The following is a 27,137-nucleotide window of genomic DNA, read 5'->3' on the forward strand; positions in this document are numbered from 1 at the left end:
TAAAAATAGATGTTTTGTCATACCCATGGTATATAGTCTGATATACCAAGGCTTTTAGACAATCAGCATTCAGTGCTTGAACCACCCAGTTTATAAAAAGACCATAGGCAGCTTGTGAGTTTCAAGTTTAACCATTTCTACCTATCTGCTTGCCAGTTATTTTTACATGCACATTTTCATGCAACAGTTTCATTTCAATAATAAAGTTTTAGTTTCTCAGAATTATTGTCATGTGGTTGATCATAAAAATCTGAATGAAAATTATTAAAAGCGTCTGCTAAATGGCATATTATTTATAATTATTGATTAAAATCTAAAAGTGAAAATTCTACTAAATGCAAGAGCACCAGCCTTTGGCATATGGATACACTGATACACCGTGATCCATTGGCGGCTAAAGAAATTAGCGCATGTAACTCAGAGATAGCCAATAGGCAGTGGCGATTTTAGCATGTAAATCTTGGTGAAAAAATAGAAAGTGGGATGCATGCCAGCAAAGCCACTGCACAACACAACACTAAATAACACATTAATTGCACAATAAAAGTGACAAACGGTGCCCACAAACTGTTAGGGCCTACATAAAGCTGTCCCAACACCAGTCCCAACATCTTACCACTGCTACACCTGGCTATCAGTGGAGTCTTGTCTGGCAGCGAAACAGTTCATTCAGCCTCATTTACTGCCTTTTAAAAAAACATAGCTGATATGGCTCACTTGCTTAAACAAATGTGGTTTCTAATGACAATTGAGATGTACAAACTATGGCATAAGGGGACGACAAGCGGATAAGAGGCAATCCGTAATTTCGATTAAGACATTAATGAGTGCGTTAGGATGGTCGTAGTCAATATAACTATTTGTTTAGCACTTTTGAAATGTACAGTGACAGAATTCAGAACATGGGCTGTTCTTACAGTGTTCTCCCTGTACACCAAGTTAAACCGTAGGATAAATAAAGGGTGTCACGGTTTTCTAAGCCAGAACCCAGAAGCAGACCAGGACAAGGTGTCACGGTTTCGGCCGAGGCTGCTCCTCCTCCTTGTTCGGGCAGGCTTCGGCGGTCGTCGTCCCCGGAGTACTAGCTACCACCGTTCGATGTTTCTTGTTTGTTTGGTTTTGTCTGTTTGTACACCTGTCCCTTGTTAGTGTTTGATTTTGGTTCCTATTTAGTTATCGTGTGTTGGGTCAGGTGTTATGTGTGATTGTTATGTCAGCTGTTAGCTGTTGGTGGGTTTTCCTCTCATGTTGTTTGTTTTTTGAGAGTCCGCACTGCGTGCGCGTTTCTACTATTTTACGCACTGTTGTGTGTGTGCGTAATTGTTCATGCCTCCCGGTTGGGTTGGCCAGTTACCTGTTTGGAGTTATATTTTTGGATCACTAAAGTCTGTTGACGAACGCCCTTGTTCCTGCGCTTGATTTCTCGCACCACATCCACACTCAGCATTCTTGACAGAATCACACATCACACCATGGAATCAGCAGGAGCAACCGCGCCAACGGACATCATGGAGGACCGTCTTCGTGGGCAGGAGGACAGGATCAACCAGATCGGTCACGCCTGTATCGGGTGATGAACACTCTCCACCGATGGGAAAGCAGCGGGGTACCCACGCCCCCACCTACCGGACCATCCCCATCGGTCAGTCCTCCTGTTCCCCTTCCGGAACCCAGCGGGATTCGGCTCTCGCTCCCGAGGGCGTACGACGGCTCCGCTGCCGGGTTTCAAGGGTTCCTGCTGCAAGTGGAGCTCTACCTCGCCACCGTACACCCGGCGCCCTCGGGACACGAGAGCGTCTCCGCCCTCATCTCCTGTCTCACCGGCAAGGCGTTGGAGTGGGCCAACGCCGAATGGAGGAGAATAGACACCGCTACTATTACCTATGCGGAGTTCTCCCGCCGCTTCCGTGCCGTGTTTGACCATCCACCAGAAGGGAAGGCAGCGGGGGAGCGTCTGTTCTACCTCCGACAGGGGATGAGGAGCACACAGGATTTTGCTTTGGAGTTCCGGACTCTAGCGGCAGATGCAGGGTGGAATGAACGGGCCCTCATAGACCACTTCCGCTGCAGCCTCCGGGAGGACGTCCAGAGAGAGTTGGCGTGCAGGGATACCACGTTGTCGTTTGACCAACTGGTCGACATGGCCATTCGGCTGGACACCCTGCTCGCCACCCGTGGACGTCCTGGGTGGGGGTTGCCCATTCCACCCTCCGGCACCTCCGAGCCGAGCCCTATGGAGCTCGGAGGTGCTGGCGCTAGAGAACGGAGGAGTAGGAACCCGAGGGGGGCCGTTCCCTGCACCAACTGTGGCCGTGGAGGGCACACCGCGGCTAGGTGTTGGGGAAGGTCCCCCGGTGGAGGTGAAGGCAGGCCACGCATTGGGGAGTCCTCCCAGGTGAGTAGGCGCCCTACTTACCCAGAGCTTTCTGTCGTTCACATAACCTTGCCTGTTTGTTTTCCACAGGTTGCACCTCGTTCCCAGCATAAGGCGCTAGTAGATTCAGGCGCAGCTGGGAATTTTGTAGATCGCCAGTTCTGTGTAGAGTTAGGGATTCCTCTCCTTCCCGTTGATAAGCCTTTCCCTGTACATGCCCTAGATAGCCGTCCGTTAGGATCTGGGTTAATTAGGGAGGTCACAGCGCCCCTTAGGATGAAGACGCAGGGGGGTCATGAGGAGACGATTCAGCTCTATCTGATTGACTCTCCTGCGTATCCGGTGGTGCTGGGACTTCCCTGGTTGATTACCCATGATCCTACTATTTCGTGGCGAGAGAAAGCTCTTAAAGGGTGGTCTGTTCAGTGTGAGGGGCTATGTCTGGGTGTTTCCATAGGGGCGACCTCGGTGGAGAGTCCAAATCAAATGCCCGCACTGCATATTCCCCCCGAGCAGGGGCGGTGTGTTCATTAGGGCGATATGGGCGACGCACTGCCAAACGGGAAAAGGAAGGGATTTTTTTTCTAATCAATTATATCACGGCAACAGTAGTTATCAGTGTTCTAATCTAGACGTCTGATCTGCCACTAAATGTCCAATCAGGCTAAAGTCGTGCTTCAAATGGCCCCGCCCCTTTTGGGGCGATTTCAGTCAGGTTGAAAATCGCCCCAGAAGTCTGTCATAGCCTCTCATGTAAAATCTTTTTTTTTCAAATATCAGAGCTTTCAATACAATCTCTATGGGTTTCTGAGGGCTTGCACTTACGCGCTTTCGTCATACGTAACATAACCATGAACGTAACTAAGAAAAGAGCGGGTAGCAGCGTCAATCAATTCACGTACTGCTATCAAAAGACGGCTAGCGTTCAGTGCAACTCGATTGTCTCTTTGAAAGAAGTTCACATCAAAGACCATTCAAAACGAGCTACTGGAGTGTATGCTAGCGGTCATGAGTGAACATATTGTGGAGGAGGTGAAGTCGGCGAACTTCGTAGCTATCCAAGCTGACGAGACCACGGACGTTTCTACACAGACACAGCTGGTGCTTGTGCTGAGGTACATAGATAGCAACCACAAAGTGCAGGAGCGCTTTTTTGAGTTCCTTCCCATCTCGGAATCAACCTCAGTCTCAATCGCCAGTGTGCTTTTGGAGAGACTGAACGGTCTTTTTGCAGACGACGAGAAAGTCAAACTGTGGTGCACTGGCACTGTACCAGGTTCTCATGAGCTACAACCTCCAGGAGACGTTCTCTGAGACTGTGACTCTGTTGAACATCCTCATAACTACTCCCATGACAACAGCTGAAGCTGAGAGATGTTTCTCAACTTTGACACGAGTTAAGACATTCCTGCGAAATTCAATGGGCCAGGAACGTCTGAATGCACTGGCCATGCTTTCCATGGAGAGGGAACTCGTCCTCAGCATGCCTGATTTCAATGAGAAAGTCATTGACCGCTTTGCTGCATTGAAAGAGAGAAGAGAACAGTTTCAGTACAAGTAATGTAGCCTCTCTCTCTCTTTGTCCCTCCCTGTCTGTCTCTTTAACACACACACGCCCAAATCAGTTCACAGTTGATGTTGTTTAAAATAGTTATTTTTCATTTAAAAAAAAGTAAAAAAAATAAAATAATCTGTTCATGTTCACTTTTACAAATATATTAGGGGTGTAACGATCCATCTACTACATCGATGTATCGATTTATATTCATATGATCCAACTACATCGATCTGTGCTCGGCGAGTTGGCCTTTTGGACAACATATATCGATCTAACATCGTTTTAAAATGTAATAAATCGATTGTATCGATACTAGGAAATAACCCATTGGATTTAAGCACGTCAGACTTTATATGCAGGGGTGCACATAACTGGTACGCAGATACGCAAGCGCGACAAAAATCAGGAATGCGTAATGCCACTTGTGTTACTACGCGCCTTTGCGTACTTGACCGATCTTCTCATCTAACCTTACACATGACATGTTGCTTGTCAACTACTGTCAGGGATGTCCAAAAAGCAACAGACATTAAGCAGCTTCTTTGGCGTTTCGCCACCTACAAAGAAACGCCAACTGGAGCCAGAGCCGAAGAAAATACTTTTTTCGGAAAAGTGGCTCCAAGATGTGCAGTGGCTTGAAGCTAACGATGAGCGCACTGAAATGTGGTGCAAGATTTGCCGCTCAAATCCACATCTAGCAGACAAAACAGGTGCATTTTATAAAGGCTCAAAGAATTTCAACCATCCTTTATTTGACAAACATGAAAAGAGCAAGGAGCACACGAATGTGGCGCAAGCCATTGCTAAAAGCTAGCCGAGAATAAATGTCCAGTCGCCCACTTGCCAGATGGCGAGACAAGCTGAATGAAGAACAGCGGCAAGCTCTGTTTAATATTTTTCTCTTTCCATAAAGCTAAACACGCACGTCCCATGTCTTCCTATTCTGAGGATGTTCCTTTACTGAATGCTTTTTGATGGATCTGAGGACATCACAAAAACTGAGCAGGAAATAGTTTACATTGTGTCTGTGTCCAGCAACGGAGAGTTTACTTCGGACTTTATTGGACTGATTGAATTGGGTGCTGACCGAACCGCACAGGCCATAACAGACGGACTTGTGAGACTTTTCCAGGACACAGGCTTGGATGACTGGACAACAAAGTTGGTCGCTGTGTGCACAGACGGGGCTGCTGTCAACGTAGGTATCTACAACGGCGTTGTGCCAAAACTCCGGCAACATGCTGCGGTTGGAGACTCCCTTGTGCACATTCTGTGCACCGCACACACACTGGAGAATTGCGCGAAATCAGCTGATCGCAACGTTCCTTACTGTGAGACATTTCATCGCTCTGTGGTCAAGCTGCTGCAGTTTTATTTACAAAAAGGTGGAGCAAAAAAAACTGCTGCACTGAATAAAGCTATGTGAAGAAAATGGGATCTCCTTTGTGGAACTGGGTAAGTTTCATAATACCAGATGGTCTGCATAGAGGCATGAAACACTGTTAAAAATATCAAGACTATTGCCAGCCATTAAAATGCAACTGGTTACCAGGTATTTATTTCAGTCACACTGGTTGAATTTTTGGCTAAAAGGTTACTGAATCGATTTCAAGTCACTGAATCGTTTCGGATCGTATCGTTCTAAATGAACCAATATCGTCCTTGAATCGTATCGACAACCACGAATCGTGATACAAATCGAATCGTTGTTAAAACGAATCGTTACACCCCTAAAATCTATACAATTGGCCAGAATATGGTTGTTCATATTTACAAATCTATACAATTGGCCAGAATATGGTTGTTCATTTTTACAAAGCCATACAGATAGCTGTGTTTACCTTTTCTATAAATTATTTTCAAATTCTGTTTTCAGGCAAAATGTCTATCACTGTTCATTTTCACAAATCTATACAAGAGGGCAGAATATGGAAGTCTATAAACATTTCTAATTACCAATAACTTGCATCAATGTTTTCAGTAGCCTCTATCAAAAGCTCCTGCTTGCTTGTTGTGAATTATGCTCAGGTGCACATATTTCCAATTCAACCATGAGGCAAAAAATGTGGTAAAAGCTCTTGTTGATCCTGCAATCTGAACAAATACCAAGATGCTGTATTTTCAGCTGATATTTCATTTGTTTATGGAAATGCATATTGTTTATGCAGTGTTGAGGAATGTGAAAGAACACCCTTGATTATTTTTACTGTGATAACTTATTTTGCTTTTGTAAGCCAACACTTTTGAGATCAGTCAATAAATGCTTCTGGCATTGACTTATATGCTGCCCCTGTCTTCATGTTGTTGCTGGACATATCTTTTTTTAAATGTGTGTAGGTCACCTAAATCATCAGAAAAATTGCCCCCCCTGAGAATTTTTTCAGGAGCCGCCACTGCCCCCGAGTATGAGGATTTGACACTGGTGTTTAGTAAGACAAGGGCGGCGCAGCTGCCGCCTCATAGACAGGGGGATTGTGCGATAGATCTCCAGTTAGGAGCAGCACTCCCGCGGAGCCATGTGTATCCCTTGTCTCAAGAGGAGAGGAAGGCGATGGAAACTTACATTGCCAAGTCTCTGAGACAGGGATACATACGGGCCTCCACTTCACCCGCTTCCTCAAGCTTCTTTTTTGTGAAGAAAAAAGATGGAGGTTTGCGCCCGTGTATTGATTACCGCGGTCTCAATCAGATTACGGTGAAGTACAGTTATCCACTTCCTCTGATTGCGACTATGACAGAGTCATTACACGGTGCTCAGTTCTTCACAAAATTGGATCTCAGGAGCGCATATAACTTGGTGCGCATTAGAGAGGGCGATGAATGGAAGACAGCATTTAGCACGACCTCCGGTCATTACGAGTATATCTCGTCATGCCATATGGGTTAATGAATGCTCCCTCAGTCTTCCAATCCTTTGTAGATGAGATTTTCCGGGACATGCAGGGGCAGGGAGTAGTCGTGTACATAGATGATATTCTGGTGTACAGTTCTACCCGAGCTGAGCATGTAGCCATGGTGCGCCGAGTATTGAGGAGGCTGTTGGAGCATGACCTATATGTCAAGGCAGAGAAATGTCTGTTCTTTCAGGAGTCGGTCTCCTTTTTGGGTTATCAGTTGTCTGCGTCAGGGGTGAAGATGGAGGTTGACCGGGTGTCAGCTGTGCGTAATTGGCAAACCCCAACCACTGTGAAAGAGGTGCAACAGTTCTTGGGTTTTGCGAATTACTACCGGAGGTTTATCCGGGGTTTTGGACAGGTGGCAGCTCCCATAACGTCCCTGTTGAAGGGGGGTCCGGTGCGCTTGCGGTGGTCAGCTGAGGCGGACAGGGCTTTTGGGAGACTGAAGGACCTGTTTACCTCGGCGCCGGTGCTGGCGCATCCGGATCCCACTTTACCATTCCAGGTAGAGGTAGACGCGTCTGAAGCCGGTATCGGGGCCGTTCTCTCACAACGGTCTGGCACACCACCTAAACTCCGCCCCTGTGCTTTTTATTCTAAGAAGCTCAGTCCGGCGGAGCGGAATTATGACGTAGGGGACAGGGAGCTGTTAGCCGTGGTACAAGCCCTAAAGGTGTGGAGGCATTGGCTTGAGGGGGCTCAACACCCTTTCCTCATTTTGACCGACCACCGTAACCTGGAATACATCCGGGCAGCTAGGAGACTGAATCCTCGCCAGGCTCGCTGGACTATGTTTCTAGCCCGGTTTGTATTTAAAATCACTTACATCCCTGGGTCCCAGAACGGGAAGGCAGATGCCCTGTCTCGGCGGTATGACACGGAGGAGAGGTCCGTTGAGCCCACTCCCATACTACCAAAGTCTTGTCTGGTGGCACCGGTGGTATGAGAGGTCGATGCAGAGATCGAGCGGGCGTTACGCACCGACCCAAGTCCTCCACAGTGTCCAGTGGGTCGGACGTACGTTCCGCTCGAGGTACGCGATCGCCTCATTTATTGGGCTCATACGTCCCCCTCCTCTGGACATCCAGGTATCGGCCGGACAGTTCACTGCCTTAGCACTAAGTACTGGTGGCCAACGTTAGCCAGGGATGTGAGGGTTTATGTTTCCTCCTGTTCGGTGTGTGCCCAGTGTAAGGCGCCCAGACATTTGCCCAGGGGTAAGCTACAACCCCTGCCCGTTCCGCAACGACCCTGGTCCCACCTCTCGGTGGACTTTGTTACAGACCTTCCCCCCTCACAGGGGAATACTACCATCCTGGTCATTGTGGATCGGTTCTCGAAGGCCTGTCGTCTCCTTCCCATGCCGGGTCTCCCTACTGCCCTACAGACCGCTGGGGCTCTGTTTACCCATGTCTTCCGGCATTACGGGGTACCCGAGGATATAGTGTCTGATCGAGGCCCCCAGTTCACCTCCAGAGTGTGGAGAGCCTTTATGGAACGTTGGGGGTTTCGGTGAGCCTTACCTCGGGTTACCACCCGGAGAGTAATGGGCAGGTTGAACGTGTCAACCAGGATGTGGGTAGGTTTCTGAGGTCATATTGCCAGGGCTGGCCGGAGGAGTGGGCGAGATATGTTCCCTGGGCCGAAATGGCACAAAACTCTCTCCGCCACTCCTCCACCAAACTAACCCCTTTCCAGTGTGTGTTAGGGTACCAGCCGGTTCTGGCACCTTGGCATGAGAGACAGATCGAGGCCCCTGCGGTGGATGAGTGGGTGCGGCGCTCGGAGGAGACGTGGAACGCTGCCCACGTTCATCTGCAGCGGGCCATCCGTCGACAGAAGACGAGCGCCGATCTCCACCGCAGTGAGGGGCCTGTGTATGCACCTGGAGATCGAGTCTGGCTCTCGACCAGAAACCTGCCCCTCCGCCTGCCCTGCCGGAAGCTGGGTCGGCGGTTTGTGGGGCCGTTCAAAGTCCTGAGGAGGTTGAACGAGGTGTGTTACAGGTTAGAACTGCCCATTGATTACAAGAATATTAACCCCTCGTTCCATGTGTCTCTCCTCAGGCCGGTGGTAGCTGGTCCACTCCAGGACTATGAGATAGAAGAGACTCCTCCGCCCCCGTTGGACATCGAGGGGGCTCCGGCGTACACCGTTAGGTCCATCCTTGATTCGAGACGCCGGATGGGGGGTCTCCAATATCTCGTGGAGTGGGAGGGGTACGGCCCGGAAGAGCGGTGCTGGGTGCCGAGGAGGGACATATTAGACCTGTCTCTTCTGACCGAGTTCCATCGGGGTCATCCTACGCGCCCTGTTCCGCGTCTTCCTGGTCGTCCCCGAGGCCGGGGTCGGCGCACGGCTGGGGCCGCGTGTCAAGGGGGGGGGTACTGTCACGGTTTCGGCCGAGGCTGCTCCTCCTCCTTGTTCGGGCAGGCTTCGGCGGTCGTCGTCCCCGGAGTACTAGCTACCACCGTTCGATGTTTCTTGTTTGTTTGGTTTTGTCTGTTTGTACACCTGTCCCTTGTTAGTGTTTGATTTTGGTTCCTATTTAGTTATCGTGTGTTGGGTCAGGTGTTATGTGTGATTGTTATGTCAGCTGTTAGCTGTTGGTGGGTTTTCCTCTCATGTTGTTTGTTTTTTGAGAGTCCGCACTGCGTGCGCGTTTCTACTATTTTACGCACTGTTGTGTGTGTGCGTAATTGTTCATGCCTCCCGGTTGGGTTGGCCAGTTACCTGTTTGGAGTTATATTTTTGGATCACTAAAGTCTGTTGACGAACGCCCTTGTTCCTGCGCTTGATTTCTCGCACCACATCCACACTCAGCATTCTTGACACAAGGTGAGTTGAACTAAGGTGAGTATTTATTAACAGATTCAAAAAAAGATGCAGAATAATCCAGGAGACGGAGCGTGCGGCGGAGATTAGTTGGTGGAGGTGAAGTGGCAGATCCAATGATGGCTCGGCAGCCGCCGACAACCAGGCAGGGGTTGGGTGAAGGTTCCGGGAGAATGACTGTAGACAGAAAAAAACTGAGGTAAGTACACGGCAAGCCAACAAGGTGCAAAACAACAAAACTAACGCTAGTAACTCAGAGGCTGATACGCTGACAAACATACTGTTCATGGCTAACGATCTGGCAGAGAATGGATGTCAGGTCAGGGCTTATGAAGGGGTGATGATCAGGACCAGGTGTGCCGAAGCTGATGAGAAGCAGGTGCGGGTAATCGAGAAATCACCCGCCTAGCAACGTCGCCCGGCAACCGGACAGGGTGCGTTCAGGAACCCTCAGGAAACAGGCGATTCAGAGCAGAAAAAACGGCAACACAGGCAGGAACAGACTCAGGACGCAGGGTTCATGACAAAGGGGGCATATAAGCAGACAATTAAAGCTCTTACAATATTAGATGATTACATTTCTCTAAAACAGGTTATAGGCTACATGTGCACCACCAAGTCAGAACAACAGGTGAAATTAAGAGGTGTAAATAGACCAAATTATTAGGGTGAGGCACATGGGCTACTAACAGCTTACTAGACAACATACACTTAGTATTACTTTCTTAGCTACAGCATACATATCTCCCTGGCATATTACATCATTTATGCAGCAGCATACAATACATTTTTTGATTCACCTTGTTGTGCCGTGCTCACTTGAACAGGAAGGTGGCGCAGCGGTCCTTCGTGGGAAAATGTTGTCATCAAAGTCTGCCATTCTCTGGATTGATGGTGCTTTCAATACAACTGGGAACTCGGGGAAAAAACAAGGTCGAATCATGATGATGTAGCTTTTGAAAGAGGCCGGATTTACAATTCCGAGTTGGATGACCGTTCAAACCATATTTTCCCAGTCTGAGCTTGTTCATTCCCGACCTCCTAGTTGTCTTGAACTCAAGTTTTCGCAGTTCCGAGTTAACAGTTGTTTTGAGCGCGGCACAAATCATGCTTCATTGACAGCATGGCCAATGTCGAATGTATATAATTTTAAACTTGGAAAAGAGCCCTTTAATCCCAGATTTGGGACCACACAAATAGCAGGCTAGTGATTGCTTTACAATGCTTGCAGTTAGCCACTGTCACTGATTCCTTCCAAACCACTCATGACGGGTCGGCGCTGCCTATAGGCCAATGCAGCAGAAGGCCTATAACTTCCATCATCAACTAAGTAAAATACATAGGCCTAAAGCCGACAAAATAAAAACAGTAGAACATATCCTGATGAAAATGCAGGTTATTTTAATTGCATTCATGTCTCTACTCCGCATGTCTGCCTCCCTTTCTATCTTCTTGACTTGAGTTATTGCTAGTGAAGCACAACATTGTATCAAATTGGGAGGTTGGCGTGCTCAGGCGCGCACGCTGCCTCAACATTATCACGACAGAGAAACCACACACATGCTCATTGCTCACATGGAGCACTCCAAAAAAAAATACTATGAAAAAATTGACAACTCCTAAATGATGGTTATGGAATAGACAACATCTTGTTTCTCACAAGTGTAGCAGGTTGTGATCTCTGCACACAACATTTCCACTCCGAGAATGAGAAAGGTAAGACTGTAATTCGTGCATTAACAGTAATTAATGTAACCAAATGACGGGCATTAACGGTACATTTACTAGTCCTACTGGTTACATATGTGTTATGATGAGTTTCTCAGGTATCAAGTAATTCATGATGCAAGAAGATATTTAACACTTAGATGGAGAGTTCATTCAAATATTTAATAGGTACCGTGGTTCGCATAACAAAAGGCACGTGCTTCGCCTCTTTCCAGTCGAACTCACTGAACAAAGGAAATATCTTACTTATATACTTTCAGTTACACGTTCCTTCAACAACATCTGTTAACCCTCAGTGGGCACTCCCTTCTTTGATGTTATTACCTTGTACCCCAAGTCAGTATATCATATCTATCAATCATTCTAAGATAAACCCCCAGTAAGCTCCCTTGACATAATGGAATCCTTGTTATTCAGACTCTGTGGAACCAAGTCACTTATCTCATACTTTTAACCTGGTTCCCACAACACTGTGAAATGACATCATAACAATATGTAATGGGGATTTGATCAAAATAAACATTCAAAGGGAAAAGATTTCACACAATGAAACAATTGATGTGCACGCATTGGCGGGAGACAGTGGAGCACATTCTGGAGAGCTGAGTGAATACAATCTGGAAAAAGACGCCCATATATTCGCCACACACCCCTCCCATTCTTCTTGTCTCAACATTTTAAATTATATCATAACAATCCTCCAATTATTTTCGTATTTTTGTGGTAAGTAACATTACTCAGATATAACTTTACTTAACCCAAACAATTCACATAAAACTTCATATAAAATAAAATGTTCTCCAATCAGTAGTATAGATATATGATTAGAATCTAAACTATGCCCAATAACTAAGAATTCATCCCCCTTATTCCTTCTATACCCGAATCCAACCAGATTCTCAATATTTAATCAACAAAGGTATACATTCTCAATCACTTAGCTCATCATTATCAAACCTCTCAAACGTTTATGTAGTCAGTCTGAGTAAAAGATAAATACATGATTAACTACTATATATTCACACTAAAAAAATATATGTAGTCAAAACCTTACTGATATAAGGAAAAATCCCACATAGACATCCCTATTTTTTTATGACACCCTTGTATTTTCAAATATACACATCCTCTTAGACATGCTACCAAGAAAAACATACATAGAAATAAATTGTTAACATCATGAAATCATCCCCACAACTACAATGATACATGACCCTCTCTAAGTTACATGGAAATTATAATATATTCAAATGAATATATATCAATACAAATAACGTCAGTCTTCTTCATCCATGTTCATTCAGAGGAACCCCAAGCTTTTCTCTGGTCACTTGGGGCACTATCTGATTGACTGAGATCCACATCTTCAATCATGTAAATCTTAAATTCCACGTTATACAATTCAAACTTAACATTCCCCATTCCTCAATCAACATTGTCAATGGACTCTAAACTGGAATAAGATGATATAGAAGAATATGTACTTTCCCTCCTTGCATTAATATCGACTGATGCATCTCTTACTGCAGACACTGTCATATTAGTAATCGTTTGTATAGATCTCAAAATCAATCCCCGATAAATGGGAAAACAACACCCCATAACTATGACTACAATAATGACTATGGTCACTAATGTACCTATAATGCTTGCCATCCATGTTCCTATTGAATTATCACTAAAAGAAAACTTGAAAAGACTTCAACCGCGTTCAAATTACCATATTCCCCCACAATCTTTGCATCTCTATTCTTACCCTTAATACCTTCCTGTATGTCTCTAATATTTCCCATAGCTTTAATTACATTCCCAATACCTTCCTACTCTTATGACACTCTGTTTCCAGTCCCTGTTAAATCATTATTTCCTTGGACTAGTTAGGATTGAGAAATTCAACCAAAATCAGATCAGATGAAAATAGCATAAACATTCCTATGTCACAAATATCAAACCCCATGATAGGAACCAATTAAGTTCTTGACTATCAACAAAGATGTGTAAAACTGTCAAGGGCTGATGTAAATGTGGTGTGGGAGTCAGGCGCAGGACACTGAAGCTTAGTCCAACAGACTTTACTAGTCAACACTAGGCAAAATACAAACAACGGCCTCAACAAAACAGAGGCGAGCGATTACGCAAACTGTGCGTAAACTACAAAACAAAAACAGAGAAAAACACGCAGCACCAACGGACAGGCGTACAATAACACACAAACTAACCAACACAAAGCAGGCAACTTATAGGACACATAATCAGACACAAACGGACACAGGTGCAATAGACAGACAAAACCAATCTAACATCGAAACATCTAACGGTGGTAGCTAGTACTCCGGGGACGGCGAACGCCGAAGCCTGCACGAGCAAGGAGGAGGAGCAGCCTCGGCAGAATCCGTGACAGTACCCCCCCCTTGACGCGCGGCTCCAGCCGTGCACCGACCCCGGCCTCGGGGACGACCAGGAGGACGCGGAGCCGGGCGCGTGGGATGACCACGGTGGAACTCAGTCAGGAGAGATGGATCTAGGATATCCCTCCTAGGCACCCAGCACCGTTCCTCCGGACCGTACCCCTCCCACTCCACGAGATACTGGAGACCCCCCATCCGACGTCTCGAGTCCAAGATGGTCCTGACCGTGTACGCTGGAGCTCCCTCGATGTCCAGTGGGGGCGGAGGGGTCTCTCCTATCTCACCTTCCTGGAGTGGACCAGCTACCACCGGCCTGAGAAGAGACACATGGAACGAGGGGTTAATATTCTTATAATCAATAGGCAGTTGTAACCTGTAACACACCTCGTTCAATCTCTTCAGGACTTTAAAAGGCCCCACAAACCGCCGACCCAGCTTCCGGCAGGGCAGGCGGAGGGGCAGGTTTCAAGTCGAGAGCCAGACTCGATCTCCCGGTGCGTACACCGGACCCTCACTGCGGTGGCTTTCGGCGCTCGCCTTCTGTCGACGGATGGCCCGCTGCAGATGGACATGAGCAGCGTTCCACGTCTCCTCCGAGCGCCGAATCCACTCATCCACCGCAGGAGCCTCGATCTGGCTCTCGTGCCATGGTGCCAGAACCGGCTGATACCCTAACACACACTGGAAAGGGGTTAGATTGGTGGAGGAGTGGCGGAGAGTTTTCTGTGCCATCTCTGCCCAGGGGATATACCTTGACCACTCCTCCGGCTGGCCCTGGCAATAGGACCTCAGAAACCTACCCACATCCTGGTTGACTCGTTCTACCTGCCCATTGCTCTCTGGGTGGTAACCCGAGGTAAGGCTCACCGAGACCCCCAAGCGTTCCATGAACGCCCCCCAGACTCTGGAGGTGAACTGGGGACCTCGGTCAGACACTATATCCTCGGGAACCCCATAGTGCCGGAAAACGTGGGTAAATAGGGCCTCAGCGGTCTGTAGGGCAGTAGGGAGACCCGGCATTGGGAGGAGATGACAGGCCTTGGAAAACCGATCCACAACGACCAAAATGGTGGTATTCCCCTGGGAGGGGGGAAGGTCGGTCACAAAATCCACCGAGGGGTGGGACCATGGTCGTTGTGGAACGGGCAGGGGATGTAACTTTCCCCTGGGCAGGTGTCTAGGCGCCTTACACTGGGCGCACACCGAGCAGGAGGAGACATAAACCCTCACATCCCTAGCTAACATTGGCCACCAGTATTTCACGCTAAGGCAGTGCACTGTCCGGCCAATACCTGGATGTCCAGAGGAGGGTGATGTATGAGCCCAATAAATAAGGCGATCACGAACCTCGAGCGGAACATACGTCCGCCCCACAGGACACTCTGGGGGAGTAGGGTCGGTACGCAATGCCCGCTCGATCTCCGCATCGACCTCACACACCACCGGAGCCACCAGACAAGACTCCGGCAGTATGGGAATAGGCTCAATGGACCTCTCCTCTGTATCATACCGCCGGGACAGGGCGTCTGCCTTACCGTTCTGGGACCTTGGGATGTATGTGATCTTAAAAACAAACCGGGTCAGGAACATGTTCCACCTAGCCTGACGAGGGTTTAATCTCCTAGCTGCCCGGATGTACTCCAGGTTACGGTGGTCAGTCAGAATGAGGAAAGGGTGTTGAGCCCCCTCAAGCCAATGCCTCCACAACTTTAGGGCCTGAACCACAGCTAACAGCTCCCTGTCCCCTACGTCATAATTACGCTCCGCCGGGCTGAGCTTCTTAGAATAGAACGCACAGGGGCGGAGTTTAGGTGGCGTGCCGGACCGTTGCGACAGAACTGCCCCAATACCGGCCTCGGACGCGTCTACCTTTTTATTTTTATTTTTTTACCTCAACTTGGAATGGTAAAGCGGGGTCCGGATGCGCCAGCACCGGAGCCGAAGTGAACAGGTTCTTAAGTTTAACAAATTCCCTGTCCGCTTCAGCTGACCACTGCAAACGCACCGGGCCCCCCTTTAGCAGGGACGTAATGGGAGCTGCCACCTGTCCAAAGCCCCGGATAAACCTCCGGTAGTAATTAGCAAAACCCAAAAACTGCTGCACCTCTTTTACAGTGGTTGGAGTTTTCCAATTACGCACGGCCGACACACGGTCAACCTCTATCTTCACACCAGACGCGGACAATCGATAACCCAAAAAGGAGATGGACTCCTGGAAAAACAAGCATTTCTCTGCCTTGACATAGAAGTCATGCTCCAACAGCCTCCTCAACACTCGGCGCACCAGGGCTACATGCTCGGCTCGTGTGGAAGAGTACACTAGGATGTCGTCGATGTAAACTACCACACCCTGCCCATGCATGTCCCGGAAAATCTCGTCCACAAAGGATTGGAAGACTGAAGGAGCATTCATTAACCCGTATGGCATGACGAGATACTCGTAATGACCCGAGGTGGTGCTAAATGCTGTTTTCCATTCATCCCCCTCCCTAATGCGCACCAGATTGTACGCGCTCCTGAGATCCAACTTTGTGAAGAACCGCGCTCCGCGTAATGACTCAGTCATAGTCGCAATCAGAGGAAGAGGATATCTGTACTTAACCGTGATCTGATTGAGACTATGGTAATCAATACACGGGCGCAAACCCCCGTCCTTCTTCTTCACAACGAAGAAACTCGAGGAAACCGGGGAAGTGGAGGACCGTATGTATCCCTGTTCCAAGGACTCGGCTATGTAAGTCTCCATAGCCACTGTCTCCTCTTGAGACAGGGGATACACACGGCTCCGCGGAAGTGCCGCTCCTGTTTGGAGATCTATCGCACAATCCCCCTGTCTATGAGGTGGCAGCCGTGTTGCCCTAGTCTTGCTGAACACAAGTGCTAAATCATCATATTCAGGGTAAAACTGAATGATCTCCTCATGACCCCCCTGCGTAGTCATCTTAAGTGGTGCTGTGACTTCTCTAATCAACCCCGACCCCAGCGGCCGGCTGTCTAGGGCATGAACAGGGAAGGGGGCTTCCACCGGCCGAAGGGGAATTCCTAACCTAGAACAAAATTCACGATCAACAAAATTCCCAGCTGCGCCTGAATCTACTAGCGCCTTATGCTGGGAATGAGGTGCCATCTGTGGAAATCTCACAGGTATACACAGGTGACCAACAGAGAGCTCTGGGTAAGTGGGACGCCTACTCACCTGAAATGACTCCCCAGTGCGTGACCTGTTGTCCCCTCTCCCAGGAGACCCTCCCCAGCACCTAGCCGCAGTGTGCCCTCCACGGCCACAGTTGGTGCAGGGGACGGCCCCCCTCGGGTTCTCTCTCCTCCTCTCCCTAGCGCCAGCACCCCCGAGCTCCATGGGAATCGGCTCGGAGGTGCTGGAGGGCGGAATGGACGACCCCCATTCGGGACGTCCGCGGGTAGCCAGCAGGGTGTCGAGACGGATGGAAATGTCCAACAACTGGTCGAAGGATAGGTTGGTGTCCCTGCAGGCCAGCTCACGACGAACGTCCTCTCGTAGGCTGCACCGATAATGGTCGATGAGGGCCCTCTCATTCCACCCCGCATCCGCCGCTAAAGTCCGGAACTCCAGGGCGAACTCCTGTGCACTCCTCTTCCCCTGTCGGAGGTGGAACAGACGCTCCCCCGCCGCCTTCCCCTCAGGTGGATGATCGAACACAGCCCTGAAGCGGCGGGAGAACTCCGCGTAGGTGATGGTGGCGGCGTCTATTCCCCTCCATTCGGCGTTGGCCCACTCCAATGCCTTGCCGGATAGACAGGAGATGAGGGCGGAGACGCTCTCGTATCCCGAGGGCGCCGGGTGTATGGTGGCCAGGTAGAGTTCCACCTGCAGGATGAACCCCTGACACCCGGCTGCAGTACCATCATATGCCCTCGGGAGCGAGAGCCGAATGCCACTGGGTTCCGGTGCTGGGAGAGGAGGACTGGCCGATGGTGATGGTAAGGTGTGCGAAGGCATGGGCACCTCTCCAGTGACCAAACGGCGCAGAGTGTTGGACACCTCGTTCATGGCGGCCCCAAGTTGCCGGATCATGGTGTCTTGATCGCTGATCCGTTCCTCCAGCGACTTGGGTGCCGCCGCTGCTCCTGCTGACTCCATAGGGGTGTGTTATTCTGTCAAGGGCTGATGTAAATGTGGTGTGGGAGTCAGGCGCAGGACACTGAAGCTTAGTCCAACAGACTTTACTAGTCAACACTAGGCAAAATACAAACAACGGCTTCAACAAAACAGAGGCGAGCGATTACGCAAACTGTGCGTAAACTACAAAACAAAAACAGAGAAAAACACGCAGCACGAACGGACAGGCGTACAATAACACACAAACTAACCAACACAAAGCAGGCAACTTATAGGACACATAATCAGACACAAACGGACACAGGTGCAATAGACAGACAAAACCAATCTAACATCGAAACATCTAACGGTGGTAGCTAGTACTCCGGGGACGGCGAACGCCGAAGCCTGCCCGAGCAAGGAGGAGGAGCAGCCTCGGCAGAATCCGTGACAAACACTCTAAACATCCATATCAATACCACCCTATACTTCAAATGTATATATTGACTACTATGTTAATACGGTAACTTAATAACCAACATATTCATGATTTCATTTCCATTAACTTACATGTTTCAAACAGTATGATTCAAAAATGTCTACCCAAAATACATCACACAAGTGTATCCTAAGACATTACCATAATGTATCACTGTTTTAACCATAATATCTACAGTGAGGGAAAAAAGTATTTGATCCCCTGCTGATTTTGTACATTTGCCCACTGATAAAGAAATTATCAGTCTATAATTTTAATGGTAGGTTTATTTGAACAGTGGAAGACTGAATAACAACAACAAAATCCAGAAAAATGCATGTCAAAAATGTTATAAATTGATTTGCATTTTAATGAGGGAAATAAGTATTTGACTCCTCTGCAAAACATGACTTAGTACTTGGTGGCAAAACCCTTGTTGGCAATCACAGAGGTCAGGTCAGAAAGTCTTAAAAACATTGTGAGGTGTGACACAGTATGCTACTTTCCCCTGTCTTCTTATCAGTCAGGAGAAGCCTCGAGATTAGGAAGTGCACATACTTGCAGCTTGTTGCAGTCCACTAGTTTTATAGACAGACCTCCTCCACATCCTGCCTTATACCACAAATATATATTTCACCTAAAACATTTAATCTAACCCATAACACATTAATTACTACTGCTCATATTCTTAATACAAGTTGCATATTTACCAAACATCCTCATGCTAGCAGTACTTCCCTCCTTTGGACACATGACTCACATCATGATTCATGCGTTCAAAAACAAAACAACGTTGCCTGTTAAACCAAAATAATAAATGACAACATTGATAATACCTTCACTTACTTGTATCCCATAAAGTAATTCAAGAATAGTAAAATGGACTAGGGACATGTATCCCTCATTCAGGGATAGTGCTCTCTCTCTCTGTCCTTGTCATGGTCCGAATCATATATTTAAGACTATTGTCAAATTATAAACTTCTTCATAATTATCAGTATTACACAGTACCCTCAACTCGGTATAATAAATCACCTTAAATTCCTCATCCCATGCCTCTAGGATTTCCAGTGTGGGTGATCAATTCACACTAGAAAGTCAGGACAGAGTTCAGAGGTCATTCAAACCCTTCAAAGAAATGTTCCATTCTCCCAAGCATACAGTAAGTCCTCCTGACATTTCTTCTCAAAATAAATTACGTGTGCACCCAAAACTTACTCAGAAAACCAAAACATACAATTCAGTGTGTGCCCTTTAAGACTTATCATCGCTAACTCGTGAAAAACTCATAAAATCGAAATAAAATCTCTATATTACCATTGTAATAGGTGGGTTGTGTGTGGTTATTTAAAAAACCCAATTGGAAAACAACAAACAAAAATAGCCAGGCCTTATTTAATTTGGTATCTCCCTTTTACGACCTAATAATAAGACTGCCAAATATTACTAACTTCGCCCCCCAGCCCACAGACTTGGGAAACATTCCAATGAGAGATAAGGAAATCTCCATTCTCCTGGAAGAGAAAGTATACATTTCATTAACATTCAGTTATAATCAGCAATCCAAAATGGTAATTACACACTAAACATGATTCACATATACCATTTCCTACCTTACATCAATAGTTGTTTGTTTTAATCTAATCCCTCATAACTATTCCAAAAGAAGATTCCATAAAATCTCTCAAAAGATGAAAACCACTCAAGTTTCTCTGAGTTTACAATGAGTATTTTTAATTGATTACCCTTCAGACTTCATCCTCTGTAATTCTCACAATGATTATTCAAAACCCAAAATCTGCTCCTTTTGATCCCATATCAAATTATCCTAGTATCGTTACTTAATCAACAACATAGGAAATATATTTTCCCCCTTATATTGTTCCTGTCACCCCTCTAAATGTCATATTTCATTCATTCGCCAATATAATAAATTACTCCGCATAAGTAAGCCGTGATATTTTATCCCAGGTATCTATTAAAAAATTGTTTTAGACATTGTCTCCTCCTCTGTAGCTCAGCTGGTAGAACACGGCGCTTGTAACGCCAAGGTAGTGGGTTCGATCCCCGGGACCACCCATACACAAAAATGTATGCACGCATGACTGTAAGTCGCTTTGGATAAAAGCGTCTGCTAAATGGCATATTATTATTATTTATTTTCCTTAACATATACTGTAGGTGACTTCCATCAATCCTGGAAAAAAATACTCCCACTCAAAAGACATCAGATAAAACCATGTTTCATTAAGTTCACTACACCTTCTAATATACCTATAACCCCTGTTTGGTCATGTAATCTTCTCCACTTGTTGCATTGATGTTTTAAAATAACAACCTATTGTTTAATAACTTCAGAACTTACACATTTACATTTACATTTACATTTACATTTACGTCATTTAGCAGACGCTCTTATCCAGAGCGACTTACAAATAGGTGTATTCACCTTATAGCCAGTGGGATAACCACTTTACAATGAAGGATTAATAATGTTCAAAAACAAAACATAATAGTTTACTACTCCATCAGCCTAATAGTAAAAACGATCTCCCATTGTTCAACGTACCAGAAACAGATTATCGTGTTTAGAATGAATGAACTGTCTGCATAACTCATTGTTTTCTAAAGAAACTATAGAATTTAATAATAATAATAAAAAATTGTCAAATAACGTTTTATATTCAACTATTCAGACATCGGCTTCACATTATCCCAATGCGTCCTTTACATCTCGATATACCCCAACGAGCACTACTCTCTTTCACCTATTTATTAAATCATGGCATTAGTCAATTATATCCACAAACCACTACTACTTACTAACATATTTGCATTCACATAACTATAAATAATTATTTTAATACCAGTCTACTACAAACAATCCAATTCAACATTTCTCATCTCCTAATTAACCTACTTACTGTATCCTTCTAACACAGAAAACCCTCAACAATATCTATTTTTCTTTATCTCTGACTTTCCATCTAACGGTACTAATCATATGACAAATTATTTTTAAGTTATATTCAAAACAACCAAAACATCTATTTACAGTGATGCAACTTTAATTACTATGTTATCCTATGCCGCCATGTGTCGGTAAGACAATCCCTTTCCTATAATGTTATCAATTCACTCAGTGATCTAGGTCAATAGCATCAATGTAACAGTTTTGCTTCCGTCCCTACCTGGGCTTGAACCAGGGACACGCTGCACACATCGACAACAATTACCCTTGAAGCACCGTAACCCGTCGCTCCACAAAAAACGCGGTCCTTGCAAATCAAGGCAAACAACTACTTCCAGGTCGCAGATCAAGTTACGTCACCACTCTAAACGCTACTAGTTCACACCACTAACTAGCTAGCCCTTCCACACTGGTAACATTCACCTTTCTTTGACTTCCTTCTCCTCAGCAACCATTTATCTGTGTACACCAAACGTAACCCATAATGACACTTACAGCTCTCTCACGTTCAGCGAGCCCCAGTGGCTAACACCCGCAGACAAAAACATTGAAACTCTTCCATTCTTACTAGTAGACCAAATAAAACCCATTCTCAAACATCGTTCTGCATTTACCTCTATCATAGGGTTTAAAAACTAACTTAACAATATTAACAATCAATTGCTGTAGTAGCTTCATGTTTGGTTCAGTTTATCCGTTACGATATTGTGTCAGTAATATTTATGTAGTGACCTCAACAAGAAGTTGCTATATTCCTCAGTCAATGTTATCTTTCATACTCTGCTTCCTTCCAACACTGCTTCATTATCCCTGATGTTTGTTTAATATTCCTTTTATTCTCCGAGTTCCCTTGCTTCACTTCCCATGAAGATAATACACTCGCTACCCTGTGCGTCGTCACTACACCCTTATTTTCCCCTGTTATCAACTAAGATCATAGCCACAGCTCTTGTGAAACCACCAATCCTCCATTATTAGAATACAGCAGGTCTAGGTAACCGTCCTTTCTAAGTAGGCTACAAGCAATAAACCAAAACACTTCCTGTAGTTGAGAAGCATATATAGAATTTATATCCATAGTATCAATATTCAATTTATTGATACACATTATGTCACCATTCTCAATCGTCTAATCTAGCAAACCCTTAGGCAACGCAAAAAAATTAATAATAATGACTACCACGAAATCGTCTCACTATTCCTGTTAAATAAGTGAGTCTTTCCATTTGAACCAAACACTCTACAAACCTTCCATTCTACATTACCAAACCAAATACTTTGTAGTATCTGTCTAAGCAACACATACCCACAGTTTAATTACACTCAGAAACCCAGATTTGTTTACTCTATGCCATTACCCCAATGCTATTGAAATGAAACAGAAATCCCACAAATATCTCAATTACAATGGTTTTTCGTCTTAACATCTGATCCATAATGAAATTCCTTCACTTCACCACCTTAGCTCCACAATGATAATTAATTTAATGGAAACCCCAAATTGGCTTTGTACTATGTTATAAGTTACGTCTATAAATTCCAGTCCTTATGGGCAGTTTATTCCTTAAACCTTATCTCTATCACATGATCCATAAACGGCACCAACATCGAAAACTTTTATTTATCGCTTCCCACCCCTGACGTACATCTACGTTTGGGTGAGCAAGTTAATACATACATAAACTTAATCCTATTTCCACATCGTCACAAACTCCATATAGAACGTTATAAACTTCTTGGTTCTCACATCAAAGAATACTTCTGTGTTTTTTTTTAACCAATTCTCAATCGACACTAATCAACTTCTTCAAACATGCTCCCAGCGGAACCCCCCAAAAAACAGACTGTAATTTCCAGGATCAAATCAAATCAAATCAAAAATCAAATCAAATTTTATTGGTCACATGCGCCGAATACAACAGGTGCAGACATTACAGTGAAATGCTTACTTACAGCCCTTAACCAACAGTGCATTTATTTTAAACAAAAAAGTAAGAATAAAACAACAACAAAAAAGTGTTGAGAAAAAAAGAGCAGAAGTAAAATAAAGTGACAGTAGGGAGGCTATATATACAGTAAAATAAAGTGACAGTAGGGAGGCTATATATACAGGGGGGTACCGTTGCATAGTCAATGTGCGGGGGCACCGGCTAGTTGAGGTAGTTGAGGTAATATGTACATGTGGGTAGAGTTAAAGTGACTATGCATAAATACTTAACAGAGTAGCAGCAGCGTAAAAAGGATGGGGTGGGGGGGCAGTGCAAATAGTCCGGGTTGCCATGATTAGCTGTTCAGGAGTCTTATGGCTTGGGGGTAGAAGCTGTTGAGAAGTCTTTTGGACCTAGACTTGGCACTCCGGTACCGCTTGCCGTGCGGTAGCAGAGAGAACAGTCTATGACTAGGGTGGCTGGAGTCTTTGACAATTTTGAGGGCCTTCCTCTGACACCGCCTGGTATAGAGGTCCTGGATGGCAGGGAGCTTTGCCCCAGTGATGTACTGGGCCGTACGCACTACCCTCTGTAGTGCCTTGCGGTCAGAGGCCAAGCAGTTGCCATACCAGGCGGTGATGCAACCAGTCAGGATGCTCTCGATGGTGCAGCTGTAGAATTTTTTGAGGATCTGAGGACCCATGCCAAATCTTTTTAGTCTCCTGAGGGGGAATAGGCTTTGTCGTGCCCTCTTCACGACTGTCTTGGTGTGTTTGGACCATGATAGTTCGTTGGTGATGTGGACACCAAGGAATTTGAAGCTCTCAACCTGTTCCACTACAGCCCCGTCGATGAGAATGGGGGCGTGCTCAGTCCTCTTTTTTTTCCTGTAGTCCACAATCATCTCCTTTGTCTTGGTCACGTTGAGGGAGAGGTTGTTGTCCTGGCACCACACGGCCAGATCTCTGACCTCCTCCCTATAGGCTGTCTCATCGTTGTCTGTGATCAGGCCTACCACTGTTGTGTCGTCGGCAAACTTAATGATGGTGTTGGAGTCGTGCCTGGCCATGCAGTCATGGGTGAACAGAGAGTACAGGAGGGGACTGAGCACGCACCCCTGAGGGGCCCCCGTGTTGAGGATCAGTGTGGCAGATGTGTTGTTACCTACCCTTACCACCTGGGGGCGGCCCGTCAGGAAGTCCAGGATCCAGTTGCAGAGGGAGGTGTTTAGTCCCAGGATCCTTAGCTTAGTGATGAGCTTAGAGGGCACTATGGTGTTGAATGCTGAGCTGTAGTCAATGAATAGCATTCTCACGTAGGTGTTCCTCTTGTCCAGGTGGGAAAGGGCAGTGTGGAGTGCGATAGAGATTGCATCATCTGTGGATCTGTTGGGGCGGTATGCAAATTGGAGTGGGTCTAGGGTTTCTGGGATTATGCTGTTGATGTGAGCCATGACCAGTCTTTCAAAGCACTTCATGGCTACAGACGTCAGTGCTACGGGTCGGTAGTCATTTAGGCAGGTTATCTTAGAGTTCTTGGGCACGGGGACTATGGTGGTCTGCTTGAAACATGTTGGTATTACAGACTCAGTCAGGGACATGTTGAAAATGTCAGTGAAGACACTTGCCAGTTGGTCAGCACATGCCCGGAGTACACGTCCTGGTAATCCGTCTGGCCCTGCGGCCTTGTGAATGTTGACCTGCTTAAAAGTCTTACTCACATCGGCTACGGAGAGCGTGATCACATAGTCGTCCGGAACAGCTGGTGCTCTCATGCATGCTTCAGTGTTGCTTGCCTCGAAGCGAGCATAGAAGTGGTTTAGCTCGTCTGGTAGGCTTGTGTCACTGGGCAGCTCGCGGCTGTGCTTCCCTTTGTAGTCTGTAATAGTTTTCAAGCCCTGCCACATCCGACGAGCGTCAGAGCCAGTGTAGTATGATTCAATCTTAGACCTGTATTGACTCTTTGCCTGTTTGATGGTTCGTCGGAGGTCATAGCGGGATTTCTTATAAGCGTCCGGGTTAGAGTCCCGTTCCTTGAAAGCGGCAGCTCTACCCTTTAGCTCAGTGCGGATGTTTCCTGTAATCCATGGCTTCTGGTTGGGGTATGTACGTACGGTCACTGTGGGGACGACATCATCGATGCACTTACTGATGAAGCCAGTGACTGATGTGGTGTACTCCTCAATGCTGTCTGAAGAATCCCGGAACATGTTCCAGTCTGTGCTAGCAAAACAGTCCTGTAGCTTAGCATCTGCGTCATCTGACCACTTTTTTATTAGCCGAATCACTGGTGCTTCCTGCTTCAGTTTTTGCTTATAAGCAGGAATCAGGAGGATAGAGTTATGGTCAGATTTGCCAAATGGAGGGCGAGGGAGAGCTTTGTATGCGTCTCTGTGTGTGGAGTAAAGGTGGTCTAGAGTTTTTTCCCCTCTGGTTGCACATTTAACATGCTGGTAGAAATGAGGTAGAACGGATTTAAGTTTCCCTGCATTAAAGTCCCCGGCTACTAGGAGCGCTGCATCTGGATGAGCGTTTTCCTGTTGATTAATGGCCTTGTACAACTCATTCAGTGCAATCTTAATGCCAGCATTGGTTTGTGGTGGTAAATAGACAGCTATGAAAAATATAGATGAAAACTCTCTTGGTAAATAGTGTGGTCTACAGCTTATCATAAGATACTCTACCTCAGGCGAGCAAAACCTTGAGACTTCCTTAGTATTTGATTTTGTGCACCAGCTGTTGTTTACAAATATACACAGACCGCCGCCCCTTGTCTTACCAGAGTCTGCCGTTCTGTCTTGCCGTGCCTGTCCCAGAAAATACAGACTTTTACACTACTCTCTAAAATAACCTCACAATCTCCATACCACTCCTTGATATTCTATGACCTAATTCTGTTCTATATCGAAACTTCTTATCCAAACTTCAAATTATCATATCCATTTCTATAACTTATTATGCACCCTTCAGATTCAAATTACTTTCTGCTCTTTGTTCATAAGATAGCCCATATGTTGTTCCATTGCCCTGTTGCTTAATTCCTTAGCTGACTTTTTCTCCTTACTAATTACATGCCCAGGCCACCGTGCACTCATTAAATCGCATGCTTTATACGCCTCTTTTATATCATCTAAATCCCATTTCGTGTTGCTTATGACGATATTGTCAATTATATATTTTCGCGCTATCTGAAACGTATCCCTTTTGAAAACACCTTCTTGAGGATACTCATTATCTGTCCATGCTGATAAATCACCAAGATATTGTCCCACATAGAAAAATCCTAATTTACTTAACATCCATTCGTGCATTGTCTGATTAACATTACTATTACAAGAGACTTGTTCTAAATGCGGATTTGTCTGTAATAATTTCATCACTTTCTGTATCTCTCTTCGAGGTAAATGAAGCTCTGATTTACTCTTAATGGTGACAGTTTTTATTTATTTACCGGTCTACTAAGCTGGCCATTCATTACTTATATTAGTTCATGCAATATTAGTAATCAAATACTTAAATGAAATCCCCACATTGATCTCTATTAAAATTCAGTTTGCCACTTTTGTCTTTGGTGCTATGATTCAACAGGCTCACTTGTATCTGTTCCCTGTCCTGGCCGTTTTGAGTAATTCACAAAGGACTAATTCTCTCTTCACCCAGGTACTCTACCTCTCATAAGGCTGAACCTCATTAATTTGTACTTCTCCTCTATAAGGCTTTTACAAATGACTCTAACCTTAAACCTAGTACGTTAACCTTCAACCAAGGACTTGAACCTCTTTTCATCTAATACTTTATGATATCTTTCATATCAAAGGGCTTAAACCTATTTTATAATGTCTTACAAGGACTTGAAACTTCAACAATGTCTATTCTTTCATCA

General features: G+C 45.8%; 2 protein-coding genes across 2 annotated transcripts in view; both read left to right on the top strand.

Moving 5' to 3' along the window:
- The window catches only part of LOC311122092 (uncharacterized protein), a 183,933-nt gene that overhangs the window by 66,391 nt on the left and 90,405 nt on the right, over positions 1 to 27,137 (top strand). The gene's annotated exons all lie outside the window — the stretch shown is intronic.
- The window catches only part of LOC311122088 (T-cell surface antigen CD2-like), a gene marked incomplete at its 3' end in the record, with an annotated part of 37,837 nt that overhangs the window by 943 nt on the left and 9,757 nt on the right, over positions 1 to 27,137 (top strand). The window lies entirely within an intron of this gene.

Source organism: Coregonus lavaretus (genome assembly GCF_964263955.1).
Source record: "Coregonus lavaretus genome assembly, contig: HAP1_SCAFFOLD_751, whole genome shotgun sequence".
NCBI lineage: Eukaryota > Metazoa > Chordata > Actinopteri > Salmoniformes > Salmonidae > Coregonus > Coregonus lavaretus.